Source organism: Bufo bufo, chromosome 7 (assembly GCF_905171765.1).
Source record: "Bufo bufo chromosome 7, aBufBuf1.1, whole genome shotgun sequence".
Classification (NCBI taxonomy): Eukaryota; Metazoa; Chordata; class Amphibia; order Anura; family Bufonidae; genus Bufo; species Bufo bufo.
In genome coordinates, this window is record NC_053395.1 from 84,706,455 (window position 1) to 84,722,390 (window position 15,936).

Consider the following 15,936-nt stretch of genomic DNA (forward strand, 5'->3'; position numbering starts at 1 on the left):
GGTAGGCAGCAGCAAGTGTTTCAGCTGTGTTTATGACCGGAGCGCCGCGCAGTGCTGGATTAAAAGGCTTGTCTCACTTCAGCAATAGCATTTATTATGTAGAGGATTTTAATTCAAGCCACTTCCTAATGTATGATTGTTCATATTGCCTCCTTTGCTGGCTGGATTTTTTTCTCTATCAGATCATACACTGCTTGTTTCCATGGTTACGACCACCCTGCAATCCAGCAGCAGTGGTCGTGCTTGCACGCTATATGAAAAAGCACCGGCCTCTCTAGTGGCCAGGACCGTGTGTGTGCACATAGCCTGGTGCTTTTTCCTATAGTATGCAAGCATGGCCAGTGCTGCTGCTGGACTTTTTCGCAGTTGTCACATCTAATCTTCAGTGGCAGACTCCCTCTTCTACCACATATTCTCTGTGGGCCATCACTTACACATGCAGGCATCTTGGATCACCGTAGCTATTGATTGTAACTGCTGCTGAACATCCCTAACCAGGGACTTAGTTCAGGCCTGGTCCACTGAACGTCATCTGTAGGCCCCTGGTCTGTGGCACTTATTCTTTTGTGCATGCCCTGGTCAGGAGATTTGTTCAACTTTCAACACTGCTTTGCCACTTCCAACATGCACATTTGCAGGATGGATACTCCCTCTCCCACATATACTGTTCTGCTCCCATATGCTGCAGGAAGTGCTACAGCAGGCCTTACTCAGCACTTACCCCCAGCAGGGAGGTGAGTGCACACCGTGTGGCACGCGTCACTCTTATTAGCACAGCATTTGGTTGGCACTATTTATTTTGATAAAAAATTTTGTTGTTTACATATCTAAGATACTAGATAGACAAAAAATTTCTTAGCAAATTTTGTCCAGTAGATGCCATACACAAAGCTGTTAGTAAATAGCCCCACTCTATATTTTTTACAAATAAACTACAAGGAAATTTACATCTAAAGATAAAAGGCCATCATACCCAGGTTACCAAAACAGAAAACATAACGTTGATATTATTATTATTATTATTATTATTATTATAAGTGATTAGGAGCCTCTAGAGTTCTTCTTTAAATGTATGAAGCAATGTAACTTTGTTTTGAATGTTACCTGTATATGTGCTCACTATTACATGAATGCTCCAGATCAAACTATGTTATGTCTAGTCAACAGCAAAAGAATCACAGGTGGCACTGCTGATGCGTGTTCACACTGGTGCGTGCCTGCACAAGCCTCTCGATACCGCCAAACAAAAAACTGTTATGTCTAGTGCAGGGCCTGAGGGATAGGAAAAGGTGGCATAGGTTTCAAAGAAGATGGGGTGTAAACAGATCAGTGGCTACACTGTAATCCTTAATAGATGTGTGCTGCATTAAAAATATGGCACACACAATGTAAGCGAACCTTCTAGAAATGTACCTTTATTAATTTAAATGCTCTGGTGTATTAGTCTGATGCAGAGTGTTCCTTTAACCCCTTCTACCCCAGGCCTGTTTTCTCCTTCCTGCCCATGCCTATTTTTGCAAATCTGACATGTGTCACTTTATGTGATAATAACTTTGGAATGGTTTTACTGATTCTGAAATTGTTTTATCATGACACATTTTACTTCATGTTAGAGGTAAATTTGGGTCAATATTTTTTACTTTATTATTTAAAAAAAAATCAACATTTACAGAACATGTGGAAAATTAGCAATTTTTGAAATTCTCTACTTTTAAGATACAGTACAGACCAAAAGTTTGGACACACCTTCTCATTCAAAGAGTTTTCTTTATTTTCATGACTATGAAAATTGTAGATTCACAGTGAAGGCATCAAAAGTATGAATTAACACATGTGGAATTATATACATAACAAACAAGTGTGAAACAACTGAAAATATGTCATATTCTAGGTTCTTCAAGGTAGCCACCTTTTGCTTTGATTACTGCTTTGCACACTCTTGGCATTCTCTTGATGAGCTTCAAGAGGTAGTCCCCTGAAATGGTTTTCACTTCACAGGTGTGCCCTGTCAGGTTTAATAAGTGGGATTTCTTGCCTTATAAATGGGGTTGGGACCATCAGTTGCGTTGAGGAGAAGTCAGGTGGATACACAGCTGATAGTCCTACTGAATAGACTGTTAGAATTTGTATTATGGCAAGAAAAAAGCAGCTAAGTAAAGAAAAACGAGTGGCCATCATTACTTTAAGAAATGAAGGTCAGTCAGTCAGCTGAAAAATTGGGAAAACTTTGAAAGTAAGGGCTATTTGACCATGAAGGAGAGTGATGGGGTGCTGCGCCAGATGACCTGGCCTCCACAGTCACCGGACCTGAACCCAATCGAGATGGTTTGGGGTGAGCTGGACCGCAGAGTGAAGGCAAAAGGGCCAACAAGTGCTAAGCATCTCTGGGAACTCCTTCAAGACTGTTGGAAGACCATTTCAGGGGACTACCTCTTGAAGCTCATCAAGAGAATGCCAAGAGTGTGCAAAGCAGTAATCAAAGCAAAAGGTGGCTACTTTGAAGAACCTAGAATATGACATATTTTCTGTTGTTTCACACTTTTTTGTTATGTGTATAATTCCACATGTGTTAATTCATAGTTTTGATGGCTTCATAGTCATGAAAATAAAGAAAACTCTTTGAATGAGAAGGTGTGTCCAAACTTTTGGTCTGTACTGTATATATATATATATATATATATATATATAATGTGCCCCAAGCATCTATATGGATATATATATACTATAAAGTGGCCAGCATATATCCCCCATTTCGGGTGCCCCCCCTCTGGAATGTGCCTAAAGGAAGGGAGGCCGACAACTGGACAATTATGTCCAGTTTCGGCCACTTCAAAGGACAGAGAATCAATTTAGATCCTCTGTCCTTTGACAACATCTCCGGCAAGGTCGGAGATGTTCTGCACTACAGAGGCGGGGAACAAAGAGCTCCCCTGCCTCTGTAGGTGGCATACCTCCGATGCTGTAATTACAGCACCAGGAAGTATGCGGGCGCTTCATAGGCGGGAGATTCGAATCATCCCCCGCCTGGAAGCGCGCTCCAGGACGTCATATCACCGCGCCAGCCCACGTGGACTTGGCTGCGGCGTGCGTGCGGCGCTCAGGGCGGCAAAATCCCAGACACCCCCATAGGTAGGAGAGCGCAGCCGGCATTCAGAGAAGTTAACCCCTGTAGCCCCACTGAAGCGTGAACCATCCCCTGCGAAACGAGCCATGCCATGTGAGAATCAACCCCAGGACAACGAGCTCAAGCAAGGATCATCCCCTAAAGACGAGCAACCCCTGGAAAATGAGCTGGCTAAATATTAAACCCCTATACCACCAACGATTAACCCCTTTATCCTATAACCCTATCCATCATTAAGGCGGGTAGGTTGCTGGTATTTAGCTGTGTGTGAGTGTATTGTATAGATAGTGTGTGGGGTGGAATTGGGAATTGAATTGTGTAGTGTAGTTGGGATTATGTGTATATTATGGGTGGTTTCTTTGGGAGGGTGACTGCCAATACCTTATCTTCTTGTAGTAAGTTCCAGTGTCTGCTGTTGATGGTGGAATTTTTTTTATATTGTGTATTAAAAAGTAATATTATTTTCAAAGACTCTTCTATTTCTTTTCTTAAGTTTTGTTTTGTTTGAAAGAATGTTTCCCTATCTAGTGATCTTACTTTGTTTAAGGACTCATTTAGCAACGGTAAATTATATATTTTTTTCACAACATTTCAAATTATATCTGTCACGAGGGTGTCAAGAACCACGCCTGACTCCGTTATACCCGGGGTCAGGAAGTCGCAGCGGTTGGCTATGTAAGATAGGGCTGTTTCCTTATGGTAGCTTTCTGGGTTTACTTTGCAAACCCTTTTGGCTCACTCAGGGATCCGTAGCTCCTTCTCCTCAGCTGTTCCTTGTCCAGCACTCCCAAACCTCCTTATATTCCCCTCTCACACTTCTCTGGTTGCCAGATATAGAGCTTCCTGCCTGGACATCTATTCTGACCCTCTGGAGCTGTGTTGCTGCGTTCTCTGGTAGTTGGTCCAGAACGCTACCCTCCGGATCCCTGTTGGACCTTTGTGGTCTATTGTGGTCGCCCACCTGGGTGTATGTGTTTGTCTGTTTTGTCTGTCCTCTCCCTGGTGTTTCCCTCTTAGTGACAGTGGTGCGGACTAGCGATCCCACCGGCCCGTTCACTATCTAGGGCTCATTTTAGGGAAAGCCAGGGTTTAGGCACGTGGTTGCCGCACGGGTGAGGAACCTGTCTAGGGACGTCAGGGCAGTCAGGTGCCAGCCGCAAGGTGAGTTGGGGGTCACCACTTTTCCCTCTCCCTTGGGCAGGGCTTTCCCTTTTTCCTCCCTGTGCGTGATGACGGCCATTACATTATATCTGGCCCTTATTTTGTGTAGGTAAAAAAAAAAAAAAACATTTTTTTTTTTTTACCTACTTAGAATCCAGTATGGATCAAATTGCTGCTCTGTCCAAACAATTTCATGGCCTGTCTTTGGAGGTGGCAGGATTGAAGGCGTCGGTCCTCCAGCAACAGCAGCAATTACAACTGACCGCAAGCCCAGCGGTTGCTACTGGTAACCAGGTTGTTGCGGAACCCAAGGTCCCTCTCCCTGACAGATTTTCTGGGGGAAGGGACAAGTTTTTGACATTCCGTGAGGCCTGTAAATTATATTTTAAACTGCGCCCTTACTCCTTTGGTAATGAAGAACAGTGGGTGGGGGTTGTTATTTCCCTGCTGCAGGGGGACCCGCAGTCCTGGGCGTTCTCTTTACCTACTGATTCCCAGGCTCTTCGGTCAGTGGATGAGTTTTTCGGGGCCTTGGGTCTCATATATGACAACCCTGACCGAGTCGCACTGGCTGAATCAAGATTACGGATACTCTTACAAGGAGAGCGGCCGGTAGAGGAGTATTGCTCTGAATTTCGTAGGTGGGCTACGGATACCCAATGGAACGACCCGGCTCTCAGGAGTCAGTTCTACTCTGGGTTATCCGAAAGGGTTAAGGATGCGCTTGCATTATATGAGACCCCCTTTTCCCTTGATGCGGTTATGTCCCTTTCTATCCGAATAGATAGAAGCCTTAGGGACAGGTTGAAAAAACCGGAGCAATTGGTAACCCCTCCCAAGCAGCAGTTAGTCTGTACGGACTTAGACGAGCCTATGCAGCTAGGAGGAACTACTCGTCAGGTCCGTCCTCCTGAGGCTCGCCGTAGGCGTGGGGTTTTTTTTTTGGTGGGGAGAGGGGTCATTTCATTAATGTCTGTCCTTCTTTCCTCAGAAACAAAAGACCGTCGGAAAACTACTAACCCCAGGCTGTGTGGAGGATGTCAGCCGGGGGTATACATTTCCTCCATACGTACATCGCAATTTGTGTTGCCAGCGGTTATTGTTTTTGGTGATAAGACGGAGACTATTTCTTTCTTTCTAGACAGTGGAGCAGGGGTAAATTTGATAGATGCCCATTTTGCCCGCACTATGGGTTTGTCTCTCTGTACGCTACAGAGACCTATTCCCATATTCGCTATTGATTCTGCTCCTCTGTTTCAGAGAAACCTCACCCACATTGTTCATAATTTACACCTTCGGGTAGGGGACCACCATAACGAGATGCTTTCATGTTATGTTCTGGAGAGGCTTCCCACTCCGGTAGTGCTGGGTCTTCCCTGGTTGGTAGCGCACAATCCAGTGGTGGATTGGCAGGCCAGGGAGATATTGGAGTGGAGTGAGCAGTGCAGAGAAAATTGCTTAAATAGCAATTGCTTAGTCGCCTCCATAACTACCCTACCTACATTTATTTCGAATTTTGAGGATGTTTTTTCTGAAAAGGGTTGTCAGAAGTTACCACCTCATCGTCCTTATGATTGACCGGTTAACCTTATTCCCGGCGCAAAATTACCCAAGACCAGGTTATATAATCTTTCGTGTCCAGAGAGACAAGCCATGAAAGATTATATCTCCGAGAGCTTGGCTAAGGGACACATCAGACCCTCTTCTTCACCCGTAGCTGCAGGGTTTTTCTTCGTTAAAAAGAAAGATGGGGGCCTGCGTCCTTGCCTAGATTTTCGCGAATTAAATCGGATAACCATCCGAGACCCATACCCTCTTCCTCTCATTCCTGACCTGTTTAACCAGATTGCGGGTGCTAGGTGGTTCTCCAAACTTGATCTTAGGGGGGCCTACAATCTGATTCGTATTAAGGAGGGGGATGAGTGGAAGACCGCTTTTAACACCCCTGAGGGGCATTATGAAAATCTAGTTATGCCTTTCGGTCTGACCAATGCTCCTGCCGTCTTTCAACATTTCGTTAATGACATTTTTAGTCATCTTATCGGCAGGTTTGTGGTAATATACCTAGATGATATTTTAATTTATTCATCTGATCTGAGAACACATGAGGTGCATGTCAGACAAGTACTGCAGGTCCTACGGACGAATAAATTATATGCTAAAATTGAAAAATGTGTCTTTGCCGTTCAGGAGATACAATTCCTAGGTTATTTTTTATCTGCTTCAGGTTTCCGTATGGATCCTAGGAAGGTCCAGGCAATTTTAGATTGGGATCTTCCTGAGAACCTCAAAGCACTACAACGGTTCTTGGGCTTCGCGAATTTCTATAGGAAATTCATTAAAAATTATTCACTTATTGTAAAACCCCTTACTGACATGACTAGGAAGGGGACTGATTTTTCTAAATGGTCTGACGCCGCTAAAGTTGCTTTTTCCTCTCTAAAAGAGAGGTTTACCTCAGCAACTGTACTAGTCCAACCTGATGTCTCTCAGCCTTTTATTGTTGAAGTCGATGCGTCAGAGGTGGGAGTGGGGGCGGTGCTGTCTCAGGGTCCGTCTCCTGGCAAATGGCGTCCTTGTGCTTTCTTTTCTAAAAAACTATCTGCAGCAGAAAAGAACTACGATATTGGCAATAGGGAACTATTAGCTATTAAACTTGCGTTTGAGGAGTGGCGTCACTTTTTAGAGGGGGCAGTCCACCCCGTCACTGTGATTACGGACCACAAAAATCTTCTGTACCTCGAATCAGCTAAGCGTCTCACCCCTAGACAGGCTAGGTGGTCTCTATTTTTTACCAGGTTTAACTTTGTGATTACCTATCGTCCTGGGGCAAAGAATACCAAGGCTGATGCACTATCTCGTTGTTTCCCTGGAGGGGGTAATGTGAGTGATCCGGTGCCCATTCTTTAAAGAGGAGTGGTTGTTTCTGCGGTACACTCTGTTCTGGAGGGGAAGGTGTTAGAGGCCCAGGGGGACGCCCCGGTCTCTTGCCCCTCAGAGAAATTGTTTGTACCGTTGAACCTACGTTTCGAATTATTAAAGGAACATCTTAATTCGGCACTTGCTGGGCACCCGGGTAGTAAAGCAACCTTGGAGCTATTTTCTCGTCGTTTTTGGTGGCCAAGGTTGCGTCAGGATGTATTGGATTTTGTGTCTTCTTGTTCTACCTGTGCACGTGCAAAAGTTTCACATACACGTCCTGCAGGGTCTCTATTACCACTCGTCATTCCCAATAGACCGTGGACACATCTGTCAATGGATTTTATCACTGACTTACCTTTGTCTGCGGGTAAAACAGTTATTTTGGTAGTAGTGGACAGGTTTAGCAAAATGATACACTTCATTGCGTTACCCTCAATACCTAATGCTAAGACTCTTGCTCAGGTATTCGTCAGTGAAATCGTGAAGCTTCACGGGGTTCCCTCCGATGTTGTTTCGCATCGGGGTACCCAGTTTATTTCTAAATTTTGGAAAGCTTTTTGTTCCCGTTTGGGGGTACACTTGTCCTTTTCCTCAGCTTTCCATCCTCAGTCGAATGGACAGACTGAGCGTACCAACCAAAACCTGGAGACATATCTAAGATGTTTTGTGTCTGAAAACCAAGAGTTGTGGTCATCATATTTACCGTTAGCTGAGTTTGCCATAAATAATCGTCGTCAGGAATCCACTGGCAAGTCACCATTTCTTGGTGCATATGGTTTTCATCCCCAATTCTGTACTTTCAAAGAGGGGGGGTCTTCTGGGGTTCCCGAAGAGGAACGGTTTTCGTCATCTCTTTCATCGGTATGGCAGAAGGTGCAAGCTAACTTGAAAAATATGGGAGGTAAATACAAATGCATAGCTGATAAGAGACGGTCGCCAGGTCCGGACCTAGGAGTGAATGACTATGTGTGGTTGTCTACTAGGAATATTAAATTGAAGATTCCCTCTTGGAAACTGGGTCCTAGGTTTATTGGCCCTTACAAAATTGTAGCCATCATCAACCCCGTGGCTTTTCACCTGGAGTTACCTCAGACTTTTAAAATCCATAATGTTTTTCATAAGTCGTTACTCAAAAAATATGTTCCACCTCTAGAACCGTCACCGCTGCCACCCCATCCTGTTATCGTGGATGGTAATCTAGAATTTCAGATATCCAAAATTGTTAATTCTCGTCGGGTCCGCCGCTCTCTTCAATATCTGGTGCATTGGAGAGGTTACGATCCCGAGGAAAGAATGTGGGTTCCTGCGTCTGAGGTAAACGCCGACAGGCTAGTTCGGGTTTTTCATGCCTCTCATCCTGAGAGACCTGGTCCTGAGTGTCCGGAGGCCCCTCGTAGAGAGGGGGGTACTGTCACGAGGGTGTCAAGAACCACGCCTGACTCCGTTATACCCGGGGTCAGAAAGTCGCAGCGGTTGGCTGCACGCTCTATGTAAGATAGGGCTGTTTCCTTATGGTAGCTTTCTGGGTTTGCTTTGCAAACCCTTTTGGCTCACTCAGGGATCCGTAGCTCCTTCTCCTCAGCTGTTCCTTGTCCAGCACTCCCAAACCTCCTTATATTCCCCTCTCACACTTCTCTGGTTGCCAGATATAGAGCTTCCTGCCTGGACATCTATTCTGACCCTCTGGAGCTGTGTTGCTGCGTTCTCTGGTAGTTGGTCCAGAACGCTACCCTCCGGATCCCTGTTGGACCTTTGTGGTCTATTGTGGTCGCCCACCTGGGTGTATGTGTTTGTCTGTTTTGTCTGTCCTCTCCCTGGTGTTTCCCTCTTAGTGACAGTGGTGCGGACTAGCGATCCCACCGGCCCATTCACTATCTAGGGCTCATTTTAGGGAAAGCCAGGGTTTAGGCACGTGATCGCCGCACGGGTAAGGAACCCGTCTAGGGACGTCAGGGCAGTCAGGTGCCAGCCGCAAGGTGAGTTAGGGGTCACCACCTTTCCCTCTCCCTTGGGCAGGGCTTTCCCTTTTTCCTCCCTGTGCGTGACGCCGGTCATTACAATATCATTCCAATAATCCATCAGGTCTGAAATATTTAGCGATTCAATCGGTTAGGAAAGATTGGAGGGGGGCGTGTCCGGACATCAGCAAAGATGGCCGCGTGAGTGCTCAGCTTCCGTCTGCACCACAGCATTCTGGCCAGCGACACCTTCGATCCCGACCTAATGGGGGGGGGGGGAACAGGTCCAAATCAAGGAGGGCAGGGGCTGATATGGCGGCCTTAGAGGACTGTTCTTCCAAGGGTTCTGGACATGCAGGTACTGTACTACCTGGCACCCTGCAATACATACCTCTCCTATCCTCCTCACAGAGTCCACCTGTGGCTTTAACTGGAGACCCCTGGTCTATCCCTCCTGTGGGCACCCCACCTGCCCTGGCTACTATACTCAGCAGCCCTCCACCCCACATAGATGCCTGGGCCAGTTGCCAAGCTCTTCTCTAATTGCAGCTTTGCGTCCTCGTGCTGCTCCTGAACCTCCACAACCCTGGGTAAATTACCACAGCCAATTCCCTACAAAAGAGGACTTTCGGATGCTTATCTCTGAAGTTAAGAGAGCTTGCAGGGCAGAGACTGCTGCAGTCCGCACTGATATAAAGCATATTGTCGACCGAGTGGACTCATTAGAAAATGCACATGATGACACCAGAAAGTATGTATCCACTCTCCATGAATCTGTAGCATCTCAAACAGTGGCTCTTAAGGAGATGGGTTGGCATTTGGAGGACCTAGATAACAGGGGCCGCAGGAATAATATTTGAGTCAGAGGTCTTCTGGAAGCAACGAGCGATGAAGACCTTTTTATTACATTAGAGGCTATGTTTAATATCATCCTGGGAGAGCCACCCTCACACAAGATCAAGGTGGACAAGGCCCATAGGGCGCTTAAACCAAAGAGTGCCTCATTTCGTCCAAGGGACATAATGTGCTGTGTATCGACTACACTCTCAAAGAGTCTATAATGACGAAGGCTCGGACATTGTGCAATTTTAAATTCGATGGGGCCCCCATACCTTTCTTGGATTACCCTACAAAAAAGGAGACACCTGCAGCCTCTCCTCACAGTTCTATGAGACCGTCAAATACCATACTGCTGGGGATTTCTGTTTGCTTTGTCAGCACGTCAGCAGGGAAAGACAGCAACCCTTCGTTCCTTCTCAGACCTACACCTCTTCTGCGAGATGTTGGGACTCCCCTTACCTGCCCTCACTGACTAGGATATTGAACCTCCTGTGCCACCAACCGTGTTTGGTCCCAGACAGCAAGCGGGTCCATCCTCATCCACACGGAATCCACCATCTCTGGGACTTAGACCGCCAGATTGATCCCTCTGCTTTAAGTGGAAAGTGATAGTCTTCATTTCTCCCCTGGGCTGTTTGCCCAAATACCAACTTCCCATGGTTGTGGGCACCTCGTCCCCTTCTGCTCCTCATTGGGAATTGTTATTTATTGTTGGTTATATCTTCTTTATTTTTATTTTTTTCTGAAGCTTTGTCTTGTCTTCCCTCCTTCTTGTTCCCATATCCTCTTCTAACTACCTCACAGTCCTCGATCAAACTCCCCACGGACTCAGTCCTCAGCTTGAGAATCCATCGGGAGTGGACCTCCGCAACTAACGGACAAGGAACACGCAAACATATTTCCTGCGGATATTGGTGAGCTGTATCCTCCTTGCACATCACTCCCCTCTTCTCTAACATGGTGCAGTATGTGACCTTAAATGTCAAGGGACTCAACTCCAAGGCCAAGAAGAGACTTTTGTTCTTGAAGTTGAAATCCCTCAAAGCGGACATTGGGTTTCTTCAGGAAACTCACTTTGATGAAAATTCCTCCTTCTGTTTTGCATCTTATTTATATCCCATAGTATACTCGGCCACCCACTCTCGTCGTAAGATGGGAGTTGCCATTCTCATTTCAGCCCAATGCCCCATTAGAATTGAGTCTACAACATTAGACCCCCAGGTGCGCTACATCATCTTGAGAGGTAAACTCGCAGACCAGGCAATCACGCTTTGCAATTTGTACGCCCCGAACACGTCACAGATACATTTTCTTAGTAGAGTGTTCCATAAGGTCTTCGGAGTCCCCGATTCACTGGTCCTACTGGGAGGGGACTTCAACACTATTTTCTCGGATTCCATGGATAGGCTGACTTTACCGGGCAGGTCCTTACACCCAACACAACAGAGATTAGCCAGGGACTTTCGTAAATTAATACGACGATACTCCCTATACGACCTCTGGCGACTTAACCATCCCACTGGCCGGTCCTTCTCTTTTTACTCTGCCCCGCATGGCACCCACACCCGAATTGATTTCTTTTTTGGAACCATCTTCACCCTCCGGCGGGTGTTGAAGGGGGCTCACATGGGCCAGATCACCTGGTCTGACAATGCACCAGTAATGATTGAAATAGACCTTGGGTCTGGGCACACCTGCCAATGTCATTGGCGTCTCAATGACACCCTTCTTAAGAGACCACCTCTACGGGATGAACTATGTGGTTACTCAAAATCCTATTTTGAATTTAATGAAGGGTTGGTAGGGGATATACGTTCCTTATGGGAGGCTCACAAGGCGGTAATGAGGGGGCACTGTATCGCCATGGGTTCAAGGACTCGATAGTCACAGTGTGATCCCTGAAATCCTGTTTGCGTGCTCTGGAGGAGACCATGTCAGAGCTCACTTGCCCAAAGCAGGGTTGACAAATTAATATTATTGTAACGGACTGTTCAGCACACAACTCCGTTCAGACGATATTCCCCTTTCCAGTGCACAGGCAGCTACTGCAAGCACCAGTCTGCCGAACTGCAAACTACGATAATCCTTCAACTCCGGAACAGGAAACACATGAACACTGGAAACAGCTGAACAGGAAAAGCATACAATCGGCTTACACTCCTGGCAATCAGCATACAATCCAATTCCCCCAATAACGAGACGACAATTCGTTTTGAGGTCAAGCAGAACTGACTGTACTGGCACGTACAGCCTCTTTTATTCACAATCCACAAACATTGTACTGCCCACAGGGTTTTAAAATACAACCAATCAATATATTACAACACATACAATGTAAGTACAGCAGCTAATCTGGCACAATGGGACAATAGAAACACACCCAGCATATTCCTCCCCTCTGTCTAGGAGATAATTGAGTCAATATCTGTATCTACTCAACTATCTCCTAAGCTGAAAAGTTGCACTTCTTATAAATTGTTACAACTTTGTGAGTTTACATTGTACATACATATAACTTATATCAATTTAACCAGTATAACTTGGGGACAAACCTATCCAAAATTCACTTGAATAGGTTCAGGGGTTTAAAAGTTAGTAAAAGTATCTTAAAGGGCCGTAATCCAGGGGCAGGAGGCTGGCAAACAGCCCCCTCCAAAACACTGTGGCGAAGTGGCTTTCGCCACATATCTTCCCATTCGGGGGGAGACTAATCAGGTAGCTGACCTTCTGTCGGTCAGTGCCTGAGTTAGTCGAGTCACCCACCCACAGTAAATTACAATCAACAAGGCAGCCCCCCCACAATAATATACAATCCGCAGTGCAGTCCCCCCTCCCAACACTTGGTTACTGCACCCGGGCAATTTTGTAGCTTGTTTCGGTCCCATGGCTTCACCATGGCTGTGTTGGGCACTGGTCTCTTGGATTTGTGTGTTCGTTGAGTGAGCAGAGACTGACGGTACTCTGCCCTGGTGCCAGCGCTTCAGCTGGGGGGACCTGCAGATAGACAAGCCTGGGACAAGGGGACAAAGGAGGGCAGAGGCCAACTGTGCTCTGCCCAGTTGCCAGCTCTTCCGCTGGAGCAACCGGGGTATAGTCCTGACGGCGACAAAGGGAAAATTAGGGCAGAGGCCAGCGGCGCTCTGCCCAGATGCCAGCTCTTCTGCTGGGAGGGGGTCAGAGGAAGCTAACGGCTCCTCTACTGACCTCAGTACCTCGGTAGGGGTTATCTGTGGAGGGTAGGGATCGCTTACCTCCTCCTCCTGGTACTCACACTGCGGCTGGAGATCTGGGCCGACTGCCCAGCATCCCTGTAGGGCTGGTAGAGAGACTTCGGTCCCATCTCCCCCTGCCTGCTGGGAGTCCTCCCAGCGACCTCCGGTACTTCTGGTCCCTGTTGGGGGAGAGGACCGACTGTCTCTTCTCCCATGAATACACACTGGCGCTGGGGAGAAAGGACGGCACCTTCCGCTCCCTGTAACTCACACTGCCGCTGGGGAGCAAGGATGGTACCTTCAGCTCCCTGGGACTCACTTGGCTGCTGAGGAGAGAGACCAACTATCTCTGCTCCCTGCAGGACACACTGCCACTGGGGAGGAAGAACAGCACCTTCAGCTCCCTGTGGATCACTTGGCTGCTGTGGAGAGGGACCAACTGTCTCCTCTCCTAAGGGTACACACTGCCGCTGGAGAGAGAGACCGGTTGTCTCTGCTCCCAATACAATACTCGGCTGTTGGGGGGGAAGGACGGCACCTTCATCTCCCTGTAACTCACACTGCCTCTGGCGAGCAAGGACAGCACCTTCAGCTCCCGGGAACTTGCTCGGCCGCTGGGGTATCTCCCTCCTGTCGACCGCTGCCATGGCCTGCAGGTACTCTCTGATCCTCCACTTCACGATCTGTACGAGGTTTTCCGCGGGGTTGGGTCCCAAGAGAGACAGCACCCCATTAACCTCTCTATAAAACTCCTCCTGAGTGTAGCAGGGCTCCATGCTTGCTCTGCTGATTTTGGTTTCTTTGTAGATAGGGGCGCTGTACGGGTATTAGCGTTGCCCTCAATTTGTAATCCAGGAACTGGTGTTGCCTTGTAGCTGTCCTTCTGGCCCGTGAGAATGATCCCACCGCTGCCACCAATTGTAACGGACCGTTCAGCACACAACTCCGTTCAGACGATATTCCCCTTTCCAATGCACAGGCAGCTACTGCAAGCACCAGTCTGCCGAACTGCAAACTACACGAATCCTTCAACTCCGGAACAGGAAACACACGAACACTGGAAACAGCTGAACAGGAAAAGCATACAATCGGCTTACACTCCTGGCAATCAGCATACAATCCAATTCCCCCAATAACGAGACGACAATTCGTTTTGAGGTCAAGCAGAACTGACTGTACTGGCACGTACAGCCTCTTTTATTCACAATCCACAAACATTGTACTGCCCACAGGGTTTTGAAATACAACCAATCAATATATTACAACACATACAATGTAAGTACAGCAGCCAATCGGACACAATGGCACAATGGTACAATAGAAACACACCCAGCATATTCCTCCCCTCTGTCTAGGAGATAATTGAGTCAATTTCTGTATCTACTCAACTATCTCCTAAGCTGAAAAGTTACACTTCTTATAAATTGTTACAACTTTGTGAGTTTACATTGTACATACATATAACTTATATAAATTTAACCAGTATAACTTGGGGACAAACCTATCCAAAATTCACTTGAAAAGGTTCAGGGGTTTAAAAGTTAGTAAAAGTATCTTAAAGGGCCGTAATCCAGGGGCAGGAGGCTGGCAAACAGCCCCCTCCAAAACACTGTGGCGAAGTGGCTTTCGCCACAGTTATATACTCAGCAACGGTATTATGTGTGGGGGAACAAACCCCATACAATGCTGGCCAGACAACTTAGAAATCTCCCTCAGCACTCTGGTCTCTGTGCAATTAAGGGCATGGATGCGACAGTTCATTATGATCCCAGGGAAGTGGCAGAGCAGTTCTCGACTTATTATGCCTCCCTCTACAGTCTGCCCAGTGACCTCCCCATAAACGTAGGAACCAGAGAGCATCTATTGCAATCATACTTGGCCTCGTCTAACCTCCCTACCCTCTCAACTGCTGATATCTCTGCTTTTAATAGACCTGTGACTCAGGAAGAGATAGAACAGTGACAAATTAGGGTAAGTCCATGGGCCCTGATGGCCTCTCCTATAAATACTATAAGATTTCTAAGACTGATCTGATTTCCCATATGGCAACTCTCTTTAATTAATTCCTGGCGGGAGACACAGTACCTACCCCCATGTCCCACTCATACCTCACGCTGATTCCAAAGCCTGGGAAGGACCATCTTGACTGTAAAAACTATAGGCCCATTGCTCTACTTAATTCGGACCTCAAGATTTATACTAAAATACTATCCTCTCGTCTAAACGCCTTTCTCCCTTCCCTGATCCATAAAGACCAGGTAGGATTTGTCCCATGTCGTCAGGGCAGTGACAACACGAGACGGAACATCGACTTGTTGAAGGTGGTTAATCGCTCGGGGGAGGAGGAATTGCTCCTTAGCTTAGACGCTGAAAAAGCATTTGATCGATTAAGCTGGCCATTTTTGTTTGCGACCTTGAGAGCATATGGTTTCTCTGGCCCTTTTGTTCAGGCCATTCGAGGCTTATACTCCTCCCCCACAGCTACAATCAAGCTCCCGCACGCTTAGTCTCGCCCAATATGCATAACCAATGGGACAAGGCAGGGATGTCCCTTATCTCCTTTACTATTTGCAACGTGTATTGAACCCCTTGCGGCCAAGATTAGGACATGCCCAGAGGGGAATTATGGTCAGGGATAAGGAGTTTAAGCTGTTACTATATGCAGACGATGTTCTCCTTACCCTGACTAATCTTCATGTCTCCCTCCCAAACCTCCACT